General features: G+C 43.8%; 6 non-coding genes across 6 annotated transcripts; all 6 read left to right on the forward strand.

Moving 5' to 3' along the window:
* The first annotated feature begins 940 nt into the window (after window positions 1-940).
* trnai-aau (transfer RNA isoleucine (anticodon AAU)) lies at window positions 941-1,014 on the forward strand. Its single transcript has one exon. It is a non-coding gene; the product is annotated as a tRNA-Ile (tRNA).
* A 2,173-nt stretch (window positions 1,015-3,187) lies between these two features.
* Window positions 3,188-3,261, forward strand: trnai-aau (transfer RNA isoleucine (anticodon AAU)). The gene has a single exon. It is a non-coding gene; the product is annotated as a tRNA-Ile (tRNA).
* Window positions 3,262-5,435: 2,174 nt separating this feature from the next.
* trnai-aau (transfer RNA isoleucine (anticodon AAU)) lies at window positions 5,436-5,509 on the forward strand. The gene has a single exon. It is a non-coding gene; the product is annotated as a tRNA-Ile (tRNA).
* Window positions 5,510-7,682: 2,173 nt separating this feature from the next.
* On the forward strand, window positions 7,683-7,756 carry trnai-aau (transfer RNA isoleucine (anticodon AAU)). Its single transcript has one exon. It is a non-coding gene; the product is annotated as a tRNA-Ile (tRNA).
* Window positions 7,757-9,930: 2,174 nt separating this feature from the next.
* Window positions 9,931-10,004, forward strand: trnai-aau (transfer RNA isoleucine (anticodon AAU)). Its single transcript has one exon. It is a non-coding gene; the product is annotated as a tRNA-Ile (tRNA).
* A 2,173-nt stretch (window positions 10,005-12,177) lies between these two features.
* On the forward strand, window positions 12,178-12,251 carry trnai-aau (transfer RNA isoleucine (anticodon AAU)). Its single transcript has one exon. It is a non-coding gene; the product is annotated as a tRNA-Ile (tRNA).
* Window positions 12,252-14,252: the final 2,001 nt, after the last annotated feature.

Genomic DNA, 14,252 nt, shown 5'->3' on the forward strand with positions numbered 1-14,252 from the left:
CCCATCAGTGTCGAGAAAAGAACGGGGTATTTTACTGACATTTTATGTTCTCAAACAGTTATAAACTCTCCAGTATATTTCACTGTGTGATACGGTGAGATCGAGCCTGTTGTGCAAGCTTTGTTTCTTTATGAACACTTCAGCAGAACATTAAATCAACATGTGGAACTAGAATTGCTGATTTACACTGTAAGTTTGCCAACATTTAACTGCAGTGTGAGAACAATCACCAATATAATTAGGCTTCCATTACGTTCTTGCACGACATCACCCTAAGAAACCTAGTTGATCACAGCACAGATATCAGTTAATTCATTGCCAGTGCGAAAAAATCCACATTTTGAACTTAGGAACGTGTACAAGACCACTGCCTGCATCGTGGGCAGTGATAACGGAACATGAGCATTAAGATTTTCGGTATCATTATACTTTACATGAACACAACCTGAGCTCTGAGATGTGTTTGGGAACCATTGCCCCGAAATGAGGACTGAGTGGGCGGCGCAATTCATTCCGGGGTCAGGTTTTCTTTCAAAAAGGTGTGAGAAAACTTTGCTTCGTACACTTTCAGGCCGAAATAGTTCAGTTGGGAAGGCGTTTGACTGAAGATCCAGATGGTTCCTGGGTCAAATCCCGTGTTTCAGCAATTTCTGGTTATTTCGCGTTCCCTTCATTCTAAGGGTAATGGCTGATTTTATATCGGGACAGTGGGCTGTTCAGCGGTTGCGTGATAATTATTTTTAACGTGAATTGCTTTTATATTTAGCGCTCTTTTTCTGTTACGTTCTATTTACACTCTGCGCAGTGTTGTAGATGAAAAGTGAACAATGTTTAAGCGATGTGATGTGTTCAATGTTTATGCAGTAAATCTGTCACCCAGTGTGAGTTGGAAACACAATCCCCGCAGACTGAGCTTTCACGCAACGTTAACACAATTTGTGGCCGGTTAGCTCAGTTGGTTAGAGCGTGGTGCTAATAACGCCAAGGTCACGGGTTCGATCCCCGTACGGGCTATTCCAGTGTTTTTCATAATTTTTATTCGGTTTTTAGTCACGTTGAAAATAAAATCTTTATAATGAAACAAATCCACACAGAATCCCAAGGGTTGGGAATTATTTGGAATAACAGTCATTTGCCGACGGGGTTGAAAGGCACATCTTTCTGTTTATTTGTGTTTCTTGGTTTGCTGATAAACGATGAACCGGAGGCCTGTTCCTGTAAATGCTCCAAAGTAGAAACAGACAGACAGAACGCTTCTGTCGCCTGGAGATGGGCAAAAGACTGCAGTTCAGGACAAAAACACCAAATGAAATGTTCACCCGGCACCGAGTTTGAAAAATCCCGAGAAAAGGACAGAATGAAATAGATTTCAGTGCATGCCTACCCGCACGTGATGCTGTGGATGCGCGGACATATCTTTGGTGCTCTCCACAAAAAATGCCATTTGCTACGAACAGTTTTTCCTGGCGCGAATGTGGTGAGAATTTGGAAGGAACAAGCAGGACAGACTGTGTTGGCCTGCTTGTTGCCAAGCAAATGTGCAGCAACTTCCTTGACTTTCACCGCTTCGGCCCGGGTTCGATTCCCGGTCAGGGTACAATGTATTTTCGGCCGTTTGTACTGCAAGGCTGTTCCTGAACAAATTTACAGCTCATTGCACTCTTGCTGCCCCAACCATCAGCAGCGCATCATTCGTTGCAGTGATACAGCATACACTTCTGTGCCTTCATTTTTAAAGTCAGCAGTAAATGAGGAGATCTCGCTCAACAAGTGCTGATTGACACCGTAAATGTTGCCAATCATGGCTAACTTTATCCTTCCGTGTACATTTTTGCGGCACGTCATTCTAGCTTACCATCTGTCAATGCATTGCCAGTGTGGAAATATACAGCATTTTAAACTTAGCAACGTGTGCAAGACTGGAATCAGTGAATGCCTGGGCCATGGCCACTGATAACTTATCCCGAGCATTCATTTGGCCTGGGCCCCTCCTATATTGCACATTGGCTCACTGTGTGTCTATGTTTAGCGTTCACAGGCAATTTACAAGCTCTGAATTTCCCAGCAGTGAATTCATGGAGTGATTGATCTAACCGACATTCAACATAAGTATTGTTAAATCTCTCCTTTATTCGCGACACTTATCTCTCTTCAGCATAGCACTGCTATGGACTGAAACTGTTAGAATTTCACCTTGCCTCGGGGTCAGTGCGGCTAAGTGGGACTTCGGCCGGTCTCCCTTTCAGAGCCCATCAGTGTCGAGAAAAGAACGGGGTATTTTACTGACATTTTATGTTCTCAAACAGTTATAAATTCTCCAGTATGTTTCACTGTGTGATACGGTGAGATCGAGCCTGTTGTGCAAGCTTTGTTTCTTTATGAAGACTTCAGCAGAACATTAAATCAACATGTGGAACAAGAATTGCTGATTTACACTGTAAGTTTGCCAACATTTAACTGCAGTGTGAGAACAGTCACCAATATAATTAGGCTTCCATTACGTTCTTGCACGACATCACCCTAAGAAACCTAGTTGATCACAGCACAGATATCAGTTAATTCATTGCCAGTGCGAAAAAATACACATTTTGAACTTAGCAACGTGTACAAGACCACTGCCTGCATCGTGGGCAGTGATAACGGAACATGAGCATTAAGATTTTCGGTATCATTATACTTTACATTAACACAACCTGAGCTCTGAGATGTGTTTGGGACCCATTGCCCCGAAATGAGGACTGAGTGGGTGGGGCAATTCCTTCCGGGGTCAGGTTTTCTTTCAAAAAGGTGGGAGAAAACTTTGCTTCGTTCACTGTCACGCCGAAATAGTTGAGTTGGGAAGGCGTTTGACTGAAGATCCAGATGGTTCCTGGTTCAATCCCGTGTTTCAGCAATTTCTGGTTATTTCGCGTTCCCTTCATTATAAGGGTAATGGCTGATTTTATATCGGGACAGTGGGCTGTTCAGCGGTTGCGTGATAATAATTTTCAACGTGAATGGTTTTTTGATTTAGCGCTCTTTTTCTGTTACGTTCTATTTACACTCTGCGCAGTGTTGTAGATGAACAGTGAACAATGTTTAAGCGATGTGATGTGTTCAATGTTTATGCAGTAAATCTGTCACCCAGTGTGAGTTGGAAACACAATCCCCGCAGACTGAGCTTTCACGCAACGTTATCACAATTTGTGGCCGGTTAGCTCAGTTGGTTAGAGCGTGGTGCTAATAACGCCAAGGTCGCGGGTTCGATCCCCGTACGGGCCATTCCAGTGTTTTTCATAATTTTTATTCGGTTTTTCGTCACGTTGAAAATCAAATCTTTATAATGAAACAAATCCACACAGAATCCCAAGGGTTGGGAATTATTTGGAATGACAGTCATTTGCCGACGGGGTTGAAAGGCACATCTTTCTGTTTATTTGTGTTTCTTGGTTTGCTGATAAACGATGAACCGGAGGCCTGTTCCTGTAAATGCTCCAAAGTCGAAACAGACAGACAGAACGCTTCTGTCGCCTGGAGATGGGCAAAAGACTGCAGTTCAGGACAAAAACACCAAATGAAATGTTCACCCGGCACCGAGTTTGAAAAATCCCGAGAAAAGGACAGAATGAAATAGATTTCAGTGCATGCCTACCCGCACGTGATGCTGTGGATGCGCGGACATATCTTTGGTGCTCTCCACAAAAAATGCCATTTGCTACGAACAGTTTTTCCTGGCGCGAAAGTGGTGAGAATTTGGAAGGAGCAAGCAGGACAGACTGTGTTGGCCTGCTTGTTGCCAAGCAAATGTGCAGCAACTTCCTTGGCTTTCACCGCTGCGGCACGGGTTCGATTCCCGGTCAGGGCACAATGTATTTTCGGCCGTTTGAACTGCAAGGCTGTTCCTGAACAAATTTACAGCTCATTGCACTCTTGCTGCCCCAACCATCAGCAGCGCATCATTCGTTGCAGTGATACAGCATACACTTCTGTGCCTTCATTTTTAAAGTCAGCAGTAAATGAGGAGATCTCGCTCAACAAGTGCTGATTGACACCGTAAATGTTGCCAATCATGGCTAACTTTATCCTTCCGTGTACATTTTTGCGGCACATCACTCTAGCTTACCATCTGTCAATGCATTGCCAGTGTGGAAGTATTCAGCATTTTAAACTTAGCAACGTGTGCAAGACTGGAATCAGTGAATGCCTGGGCCATGGCCACTGATAACTTATCCCGAGCATTCATTTGGCCTGGGCCCCTCCTATATTGCACATTGGCTCACTGTGTGTCTATGTTTAGCGTTCACAGGCAATTTACAAGCTCTGAATTTCCCAGCAGTGAATTCATGGAGTGATTGATCTAACCGACATTCAACATTAGTATTGTTAAATCTCTCCTTTATTCGCGACACTTATCTCTCTTCAGCATAGCACTGCTATGGACTGAACCTGTTAGAATTTCACCTTGCATCGGGGTCAGTGCGGCTAAGTGGGACTTCGGCCGGTCTCCCTTTCAGAGCCCATCAGTGTCGAGAAAAGAACGGGGTATTTTACTGACATTTTATGTTCTCAAACAGTTATAAACTCTCCAGTATATTTCACTGTGTGATACGGTGAGATCGAGCCTGTTGTGCAAGCTTTGTTTCTTTATGAACACTTCAGCAGAACATTAAATCAACATGTGGAACTAGAATTGCTGATTTACACTGTAAGTTTGCCAACATTTAACTGCAGTGTGAGAACAATCACCAATATAATTAGGCTTCCATTACGTTCTTGCACGACATCACCCTAAGAAACCTAGTTGATCACAGCACAGATATCAGTTAATTCATTGCCAGTGCGAAAAAATCCACATTTTGAACTTAGGAACGTGTACAAGACCACTGCCTGCATCGTGGGCAGTGATAACGGAACATGAGCATTAAGATTTTCGGTATCATTATACTTTACATGAACACAACCTGAGCTCTGAGATGTGTTTGGGAACCATTGCCCCGAAATGAGGACTGAGTGGGCGGCGCAATTCATTCCGGGGTCAGGTTTTCTTTCAAAAAGGTGTGAGAAAACTTTGCTTCGTACACTTTCAGGCCGAAATAGTTCAGTTGGGAAGGCGTTTGACTGAAGATCCAGATGGTTCCTGGGTCAAATCCCGTGTTTCAGCAATTTCTGGTTATTTCGCGTTCCCTTCATTCTAAGGGTAATGGCTGATTTTATATCGGGACAGTGGGCTGTTCAGCGGTTGCGTGATAATTATTTTTAACGTGAATTGCTTTTATATTTAGCGCTCTTTTTCTGTTACGTTCTATTTACACTCTGCGCAGTGTTGTAGATGAAAAGTGAACAATGTTTAAGCGATGTGATGTGTTCAATGTTTATGCAGTAAATCTGTCACCCAGTGTGAGTTGGAAACACAATCCCCGCAGACTGAGCTTTCACGCAACGTTAACACAATTTGTGGCCGGTTAGCTCAGTTGGTTAGAGCGTGGTGCTAATAACGCCAAGGTCACGGGTTCGATCCCCGTACGGGCTATTCCAGTGTTTTTCATAATTTTTATTCGGTTTTTAGTCACGTTGAAAATAAAATCTTTATAATGAAACAAATCCACACAGAATCCCAAGGGTTGGGAATTATTTGGAATAACAGTCATTTGCCGACGGGGTTGAAAGGCACATCTTTCTGTTTATTTGTGTTTCTTGGTTTGCTGATAAACGATGAACCGGAGGCCTGTTCCTGTAAATGCTCCAAAGTAGAAACAGACAGACAGAACGCTTCTGTCGCCTGGAGATGGGCAAAAGACTGCAGTTCAGGACAAAAACACCAAATGAAATGTTCACCCGGCACCGAGTTTGAAAAATCCCGAGAAAAGGACAGAATGAAATAGATTTCAGTGCATGCCTACCCGCACGTGATGCTGTGGATGCGCGGACATATCTTTGGTGCTCTCCACAAAAAATGCCATTTGCTACGAACAGTTTTTCCTGGCGCGAATGTGGTGAGAATTTGGAAGGAACAAGCAGGACAGACTGTGTTGGCCTGCTTGTTGCCAAGCAAATGTGCAGCAACTTCCTTGACTTTCACCGCTTCGGCCCGGGTTCGATTCCCGGTCAGGGTACAATGTATTTTCGGCCGTTTGTACTGCAAGGCTGTTCCTGAACAAATTTACAGCTCATTGCACTCTTGCTGCCCCAACCATCAGCAGCGCATCATTCGTTGCAGTGATACAGCATACACTTCTGTGCCTTCATTTTTAAAGTCAGCAGTAAATGAGGAGATCTCGCTCAACAAGTGCTGATTGACACCGTAAATGTTGCCAATCATGGCTAACTTTATCCTTCCGTGTACATTTTTGCGGCACGTCATTCTAGCTTACCATCTGTCAATGCATTGCCAGTGTGGAAATATACAGCATTTTAAACTTAGCAACGTGTGCAAGACTGGAATCAGTGAATGCCTGGGCCATGGCCACTGATAACTTATCCCGAGCATTCATTTGGCCTGGGCCCCTCCTATATTGCACATTGGCTCACTGTGTGTCTATGTTTAGCGTTCACAGGCAATTTACAAGCTCTGAATTTCCCAGCAGTGAATTCATGGAGTGATTGATCTAACCGACATTCAACATAAGTATTGTTAAATCTCTCCTTTATTCGCGACACTTATCTCTCTTCAGCATAGCACTGCTATGGACTGAAACTGTTAGAATTTCACCTTGCCTCGGGGTCAGTGCGGCTAAGTGGGACTTCGGCCGGTCTCCCTTTCAGAGCCCATCAGTGTCGAGAAAAGAACGGGGTATTTTACTGACATTTTATGTTCTCAAACAGTTATAAACTCTCCAGTATGTTTCACTGTGTGATACGGTGAGATCGAGCCTGTTGTGCAAGCTTTGTTTCTTTATGAAGACTTCAGCAGAACATTAAATCAACATGTGGAACAAGAATTGCTGATTTACACTGTAAGTTTGCCAACATTTAACTGCAGTGTGAGAACAGTCACCAATATAATTAGGCTTCCATTACGTTCTTGCACGACATCACCCTAAGAAACCTAGTTGATCACAGCACAGATATCAGTTAATTCATTGCCAGTGCGAAAAAATACACATTTTGAACTTAGCAACGTGTACAAGACCACTGCCTGCATCGTGGGCAGTGATAACGGAACATGAGCATTAAGATTTTCGGTATCATTATACTTTACATTAACACAACCTGAGCTCTGAGATGTGTTTGGGACCCATTGCCCCGAAATGAGGACTGAGTGGGTGGGGCAATTCCTTCCGGGGTCAGGTTTTCTTTCAAAAAGGTGGGAGAAAACTTTGCTTCGTTCACTGTCACGCCGAAATAGTTGAGTTGGGAAGGCGTTTGACTGAAGATCCAGATGGTTCCTGGTTCAATCCCGTGTTTCAGCAATTTCTGGTTATTTCGCGTTCCCTTCATTATAAGGGTAATGGCTGATTTTATATCGGGACAGTGGGCTGTTCAGCGGTTGCGTGATAATAATTTTCAACGTGAATGGTTTTTTGATTTAGCGCTCTTTTTCTGTTACGTTCTATTTACACTCTGCGCAGTGTTGTAGATGAACAGTGAACAATGTTTAAGCGATGTGATGTGTTCAATGTTTATGCAGTAAATCTGTCACCCAGTGTGAGTTGGAAACACAATCCCCGCAGACTGAGCTTTCACGCAACGTTATCACAATTTGTGGCCGGTTAGCTCAGTTGGTTAGAGCGTGGTGCTAATAACGCCAAGGTCGCGGGTTCGATCCCCGTACGGGCCATTCCAGTGTTTTTCATAATTTTTATTCGGTTTTTCGTCACGTTGAAAATCAAATCTTTATAATGAAACAAATCCACACAGAATCCCAAGGGTTGGGAATTATTTGGAATGACAGTCATTTGCCGACGGGGTTGAAAGGCACATCTTTCTGTTTATTTGTGTTTCTTGGTTTGCTGATAAACGATGAACCGGAGGCCTGTTCCTGTAAATGCTCCAAAGTCGAAACAGACAGACAGAACGCTTCTGTCGCCTGGAGATGGGCAAAAGACTGCAGTTCAGGACAATAACACCAAATGAAATGTTCACCCGGCACCGAGTTTGAAAAATCCCGAGAAAAGGACAGAATGAAATAGATTTCAGTGCATGCCTACCCGCACGTGATGCTGTGGATGCGCGGACATATCTTTGGTGCTCTCCACAAAAAATGCCATTTGCTACGAACAGTTTTTCCTGGCGCGAAAGTGGTGAGAATTTGGAAGGAGCAAGCAGGACAGACTGTGTTGGCCTGCTTGTTGCCAAGCAAATGTGCAGCAACTTCCTTGGCTTTCACCGCTGCGGCACGGGTTCGATTCCCGGTCAGGGCACAATGTATTTTCGGCCGTTTGAACTGCAAGGCTGTTCCTGAACAAATTTACAGCTCATTGCACTCTTGCTGCCCCAACCATCAGCAGCGCATCATTCGTTGCAGTGATACAGCATACACTTCTGTGCCTTCATTTTTAAAGTCAGCAGTAAATGAGGAGATCTCGCTCAACAAGTGCTGATTGACACCGTAAATGTTGCCAATCATGGCTAACTTTATCCTTCCGTGTACATTTTTGCGGCACATCACTCTAGCTTACCATCTGTCAATGCATTGCCAGTGTGGAAGTATTCAGCATTTTAAACTTAGCAACGTGTGCAAGACTGGAATCAGTGAATGCCTGGGCCATGGCCACTGATAACTTATCCCGAGCATTCATTTGGCCTGGGCCCCTCCTATATTGCACATTGGCTCACTGTGTGTCTATGTTTAGCGTTCACAGGCAATTTACAAGCTCTGAATTTCCCAGCAGTGAATTCATGGAGTGATTGATCTAACCGACATTCAACATTAGTATTGTTAAATCTCTCCTTTATTCGCGACACTTATCTCTCTTCAGCATAGCACTGCTATGGACTGAACCTGTTAGAATTTCACCTTGCATCGGGGTCAGTGCGGCTAAGTGGGACTTCGGCCGGTCTCCCTTTCAGAGCCCATCAGTGTCGAGAAAAGAACGGGGTATTTTACTGACATTTTATGTTCTCAAACAGTTATAAACTCTCCAGTATATTTCACTGTGTGATACGGTGAGATCGAGCCTGTTGTGCAAGCTTTGTTTCTTTATGAACACTTCAGCAGAACATTAAATCAACATGTGGAACTAGAATTGCTGATTTACACTGTAAGTTTGCCAACATTTAACTGCAGTGTGAGAACAATCACCAATATAATTAGGCTTCCATTACGTTCTTGCACGACATCACCCTAAGAAACCTAGTTGATCACAGCACAGATATCAGTTAATTCATTGCCAGTGCGAAAAAATCCACATTTTGAACTTAGGAACGTGTACAAGACCACTGCCTGCATCGTGGGCAGTGATAACGGAACATGAGCATTAAGATTTTCGGTATCATTATACTTTACATGAACACAACCTGAGCTCTGAGATGTGTTTGGGAACCATTGCCCCGAAATGAGGACTGAGTGGGCGGCGCAATTCATTCCGGGGTCAGGTTTTCTTTCAAAAAGGTGTGAGAAAACTTTGCTTCGTACACTTTCAGGCCGAAATAGTTCAGTTGGGAAGGCGTTTGACTGAAGATCCAGATGGTTCCTGGGTCAAATCCCGTGTTTCAGCAATTTCTGGTTATTTCGCGTTCCCTTCATTCTAAGGGTAATGGCTGATTTTATATCGGGACAGTGGGCTGTTCAGCGGTTGCGTGATAATTATTTTTAACGTGAATTGCTTTTATATTTAGCGCTCTTTTTCTGTTACGTTCTATTTACACTCTGCGCAGTGTTGTAGATGAAAAGTGAACAATGTTTAAGCGATGTGATGTGTTCAATGTTTATGCAGTAAATCTGTCACCCAGTGTGAGTTGGAAACACAATCCCCGCAGACTGAGCTTTCACGCAACGTTAACACAATTTGTGGCCGGTTAGCTCAGTTGGTTAGAGCGTGGTGCTAATAACGCCAAGGTCACGGGTTCGATCCCCGTACGGGCTATTCCAGTGTTTTTCATAATTTTTATTCGGTTTTTAGTCACGTTGAAAATAAAATCTTTATAATGAAACAAATCCACACAGAATCCCAAGGGTTGGGAATTATTTGGAATAACAGTCATTTGCCGACGGGGTTGAAAGGCACATCTTTCTGTTTATTTGTGTTTCTTGGTTTGCTGATAAACGATGAACCGGAGGCCTGTTCCTGTAAATGCTCCAAAGTAGAAACAGACAGACAGAACGCTTCTGTCGCCTGGAGATGGGCAAAAGACTGCAGTTCAGGACAAAAACACCAAATGAAATGTTCACCCGGCACCGAGTTTGAAAAATCCCGAGAAAAGGACAGAATGAAATAGATTTCAGTGCATGCCTACCCGCACGTGATGCTGTGGATGCGCGGACATATCTTTGGTGCTCTCCACAAAAAATGCCATTTGCTACGAACAGTTTTTCCTGGCGCGAATGTGGTGAGAATTTGGAAGGAACAAGCAGGACAGACTGTGTTGGCCTGCTTGTTGCCAAGCAAATGTGCAGCAACTTCCTTGACTTTCACCGCTTCGGCCCGGGTTCGATTCCCGGTCAGGGTACAATGTATTTTCGGCCGTTTGTACTGCAAGGCTGTTCCTGAACAAATTTACAGCTCATTGCACTCTTGCTGCCCCAACCATCAGCAGCGCATCATTCGTTGCAGTGATACAGCATACACTTCTGTGCCTTCATTTTTAAAGTCAGCAGTAAATGAGGAGATCTCGCTCAACAAGTGCTGATTGACACCGTAAATGTTGCCAATCATGGCTAACTTTATCCTTCCGTGTACATTTTTGCGGCACGTCATTCTAGCTTACCATCTGTCAATGCATTGCCAGTGTGGAAATATACAGCATTTTAAACTTAGCAACGTGTGCAAGACTGGAATCAGTGAATGCCTGGGCCATGGCCACTGATAACTTATCCCGAGCATTCATTTGGCCTGGGCCCCTCCTATATTGCACATTGGCTCACTGTGTGTCTATGTTTAGCGTTCACAGGCAATTTACAAGCTCTGAATTTCCCAGCAGTGAATTCATGGAGTGATTGATCTAACCGACATTCAACATAAGTATTGTTAAATCTCTCCTTTATTCGCGACACTTATCTCTCTTCAGCATAGCACTGCTATGGACTGAAACTGTTAGAATTTCACCTTGCCTCGGGGTCAGTGCGGCTAAGTGGGACTTCGGCCGGTCTCCCTTTCAGAGCCCATCAGTGTCGAGAAAAGAACGGGGTATTTTACTGACATTTTATGTTCTCAAACAGTTATAAACTCTCCAGTATGTTTCACTGTGTGATACGGTGAGATCGAGCCTGTTGTGCAAGCTTTGTTTCTTTATGAAGACTTCAGCAGAACATTAAATCAACATGTGGAACAAGAATTGCTGATTTACACTGTAAGTTTGCCAACATTTAACTGCAGTGTGAGAACAGTCACCAATATAATTAGGCTTCCATTACGTTCTTGCACGACATCACCCTAAGAAACCTAGTTGATCACAGCACAGATATCAGTTAATTCATTGCCAGTGCGAAAAAATACACATTTTGAACTTAGCAACGTGTACAAGACCACTGCCTGCATCGTGGGCAGTGATAACGGAACATGAGCATTAAGATTTTCGGTATCATTATACTTTACATTAACACAACCTGAGCTCTGAGATGTGTTTGGGACCCATTGCCCCGAAATGAGGACTGAGTGGGTGGGGCAATTCCTTCCGGGGTCAGGTTTTCTTTCAAAAAGGTGGGAGAAAACTTTGCTTCGTTCACTGTCACGCCGAAATAGTTGAGTTGGGAAGGCGTTTGACTGAAGATCCAGATGGTTCCTGGTTCAATCCCGTGTTTCAGCAATTTCTGGTTATTTCGCGTTCCCTTCATTATAAGGGTAATGGCTGATTTTATATCGGGACAGTGGGCTGTTCAGCGGTTGCGTGATAATAATTTTCAACGTGAATGGTTTTTTGATTTAGCGCTCTTTTTCTGTTACGTTCTATTTACACTCTGCGCAGTGTTGTAGATGAACAGTGAACAATGTTTAAGCGATGTGATGTGTTCAATGTTTATGCAGTAAATCTGTCACCCAGTGTGAGTTGGAAACACAATCCCCGCAGACTGAGCTTTCACGCAACGTTATCACAATTTGTGGCCGGTTAGCTCAGTTGGTTAGAGCGTGGTGCTAATAACGCCAAGGTCGCGGGTTCGATCCCCGTACGGGCCATTCCAGTGTTTTTCATAATTTTTATTCGGTTTTTCGTCACGTTGAAAATCAAATCTTTATAATGAAACAAATCCACACAGAATCCCAAGGGTTGGGAATTATTTGGAATGACAGTCATTTGCCGACGGGGTTGAAAGGCACATCTTTCTGTTTATTTGTGTTTCTTGGTTTGCTGATAAACGATGAACCGGAGGCCTGTTCCTGTAAATGCTCCAAAGTCGAAACAGACAGACAGAACGCTTCTGTCGCCTGGAGATGGGCAAAAGACTGCAGTTCAGGACAAAAACACCAAATGAAATGTTCACCCGGCACCGAGTTTGAAAAATCCCGAGAAAAGGACAGAATGAAATAGATTTCAGTGCATGCCTACCCGCACGTGATGCTGTGGATGCGCGGACATATCTTTGGTGCTCTCCACAAAAAATGCCATTTGCTACGAACAGTTTTTCCTGGCGCGAAAGTGGTGAGAATTTGGAAGGAGCAAGCAGGACAGACTGTGTTGGCCTGCTTGTTGCCAAGCAAATGTGCAGCAACTTCCTTGGCTTTCACCGCTGCGGCACGGGTTCGATTCCCGGTCAGGGCACAATGTATTTTCGGCCGTTTGAACTGCAAGGCTGTTCCTGAACAAATTTACAGCTCATTGCACTCTTGCTGCCCCAACCATCAGCAGCGCATCATTCGTTGCAGTGATACAGCATACACTTCTGTGCCTTCATTTTTAAAGTCAGCAGTAAATGAGGAGATCTCGCTCAACAAGTGCTGATTGACACCGTAAATGTTGCCAATCATGGCTAACTTTATCCTTCCGTGTACATTTTTGCGGCACATCACTCTAGCTTACCATCTGTCAATGCATTGCCAGTGTGGAAGTATTCAGCATTTTAAACTTAGCAACGTGTGCAAGACTGGAATCAGTGAATGCCTGGGCCATGGCCACTGATAACTTATCCCGAGCATTCATTTGGCCTGGGCCCCTCCTATATTGCACATTGGCTCACTGTGTGTCTATGTTTAGCGTTCACAGGCAATTTACAAGCTCTGAATTTCCCAGCAGTGAATTCATGGAGTGATTGATCTAACCGACATTCAACATTAGTATTGTTAAATCTCTCCTTTATTCGCGACACTTATCTCTCTTCAGCATAGCACTGCTATGGACTGAACCTGTTAGAATTTCACCTTGCATCGGGGTCAGTGCGGCTAAGTGGGACTTCGGCCGGTCTCCCTTTCAGAGCCCATCAGTGTCGAGAAAAGAACGGGGTATTTTACTGACATTTTATGTTCTCAAACAGTTATAAACTCTCCAGTATATTTCACTGTGTGATACGGTGAGATCGAGCCTGTTGTGCAAGCTTTGTTTCTTTATGAACACTTCAGCAGAACATTAAATCAACATGTGGAACTAGAATTGCTGATTTACACTGTAAGTTTGCCAACATTTAACTGCAGTGTGAGAACAATCACCAATATAATTAGGCTTCCATTACGTTCTTGCACGACATCACCCTAAGAAACCTAGTTGATCACAGCACAGATATCAGTTAATTCATTGCCAGTGCGAAAAAATCCACATTTTGAACTTAGGAACGTGTACAAGACCACTGCCTGCATCGTGGGCAGTGATAACGGAACATGAGCATTAAGATTTTCGGTATCATTATACTTTACATGAACACAACCTGAGCTCTGAGATGTGTTTGGGAACCATTGCCCCGAAATGAGGACTGAGTGGGCGGCGCAATTCATTCCGGGGTCAGGTTTTCTTTCAAAAAGGTGTGAGAAAACTTTGCTTCGTACACTTTCAGGCCGAAATAGTTCAGTTGGGAAGGCGTTTGACTGAAGATCCAGATGGTTCCTGGGTCAAATCCCGTGTTTCAGCAATTTCTGGTTATTTCGCGTTCCCTTCATTCTAAGGGTAATGGCTGATTTTATATCGGGACAGTGGGCTGTTCAGCGGTTGCGTGATAATTATTTTTAACGTGAATTGCTTTTATATTTAGC

Source organism: Pristiophorus japonicus, unplaced genomic scaffold (genome assembly GCF_044704955.1).
Source record: "Pristiophorus japonicus isolate sPriJap1 unplaced genomic scaffold, sPriJap1.hap1 HAP1_SCAFFOLD_216, whole genome shotgun sequence".
In the NCBI taxonomy this organism is placed as follows: Eukaryota; Metazoa; Chordata; class Chondrichthyes; family Pristiophoridae; genus Pristiophorus; species Pristiophorus japonicus.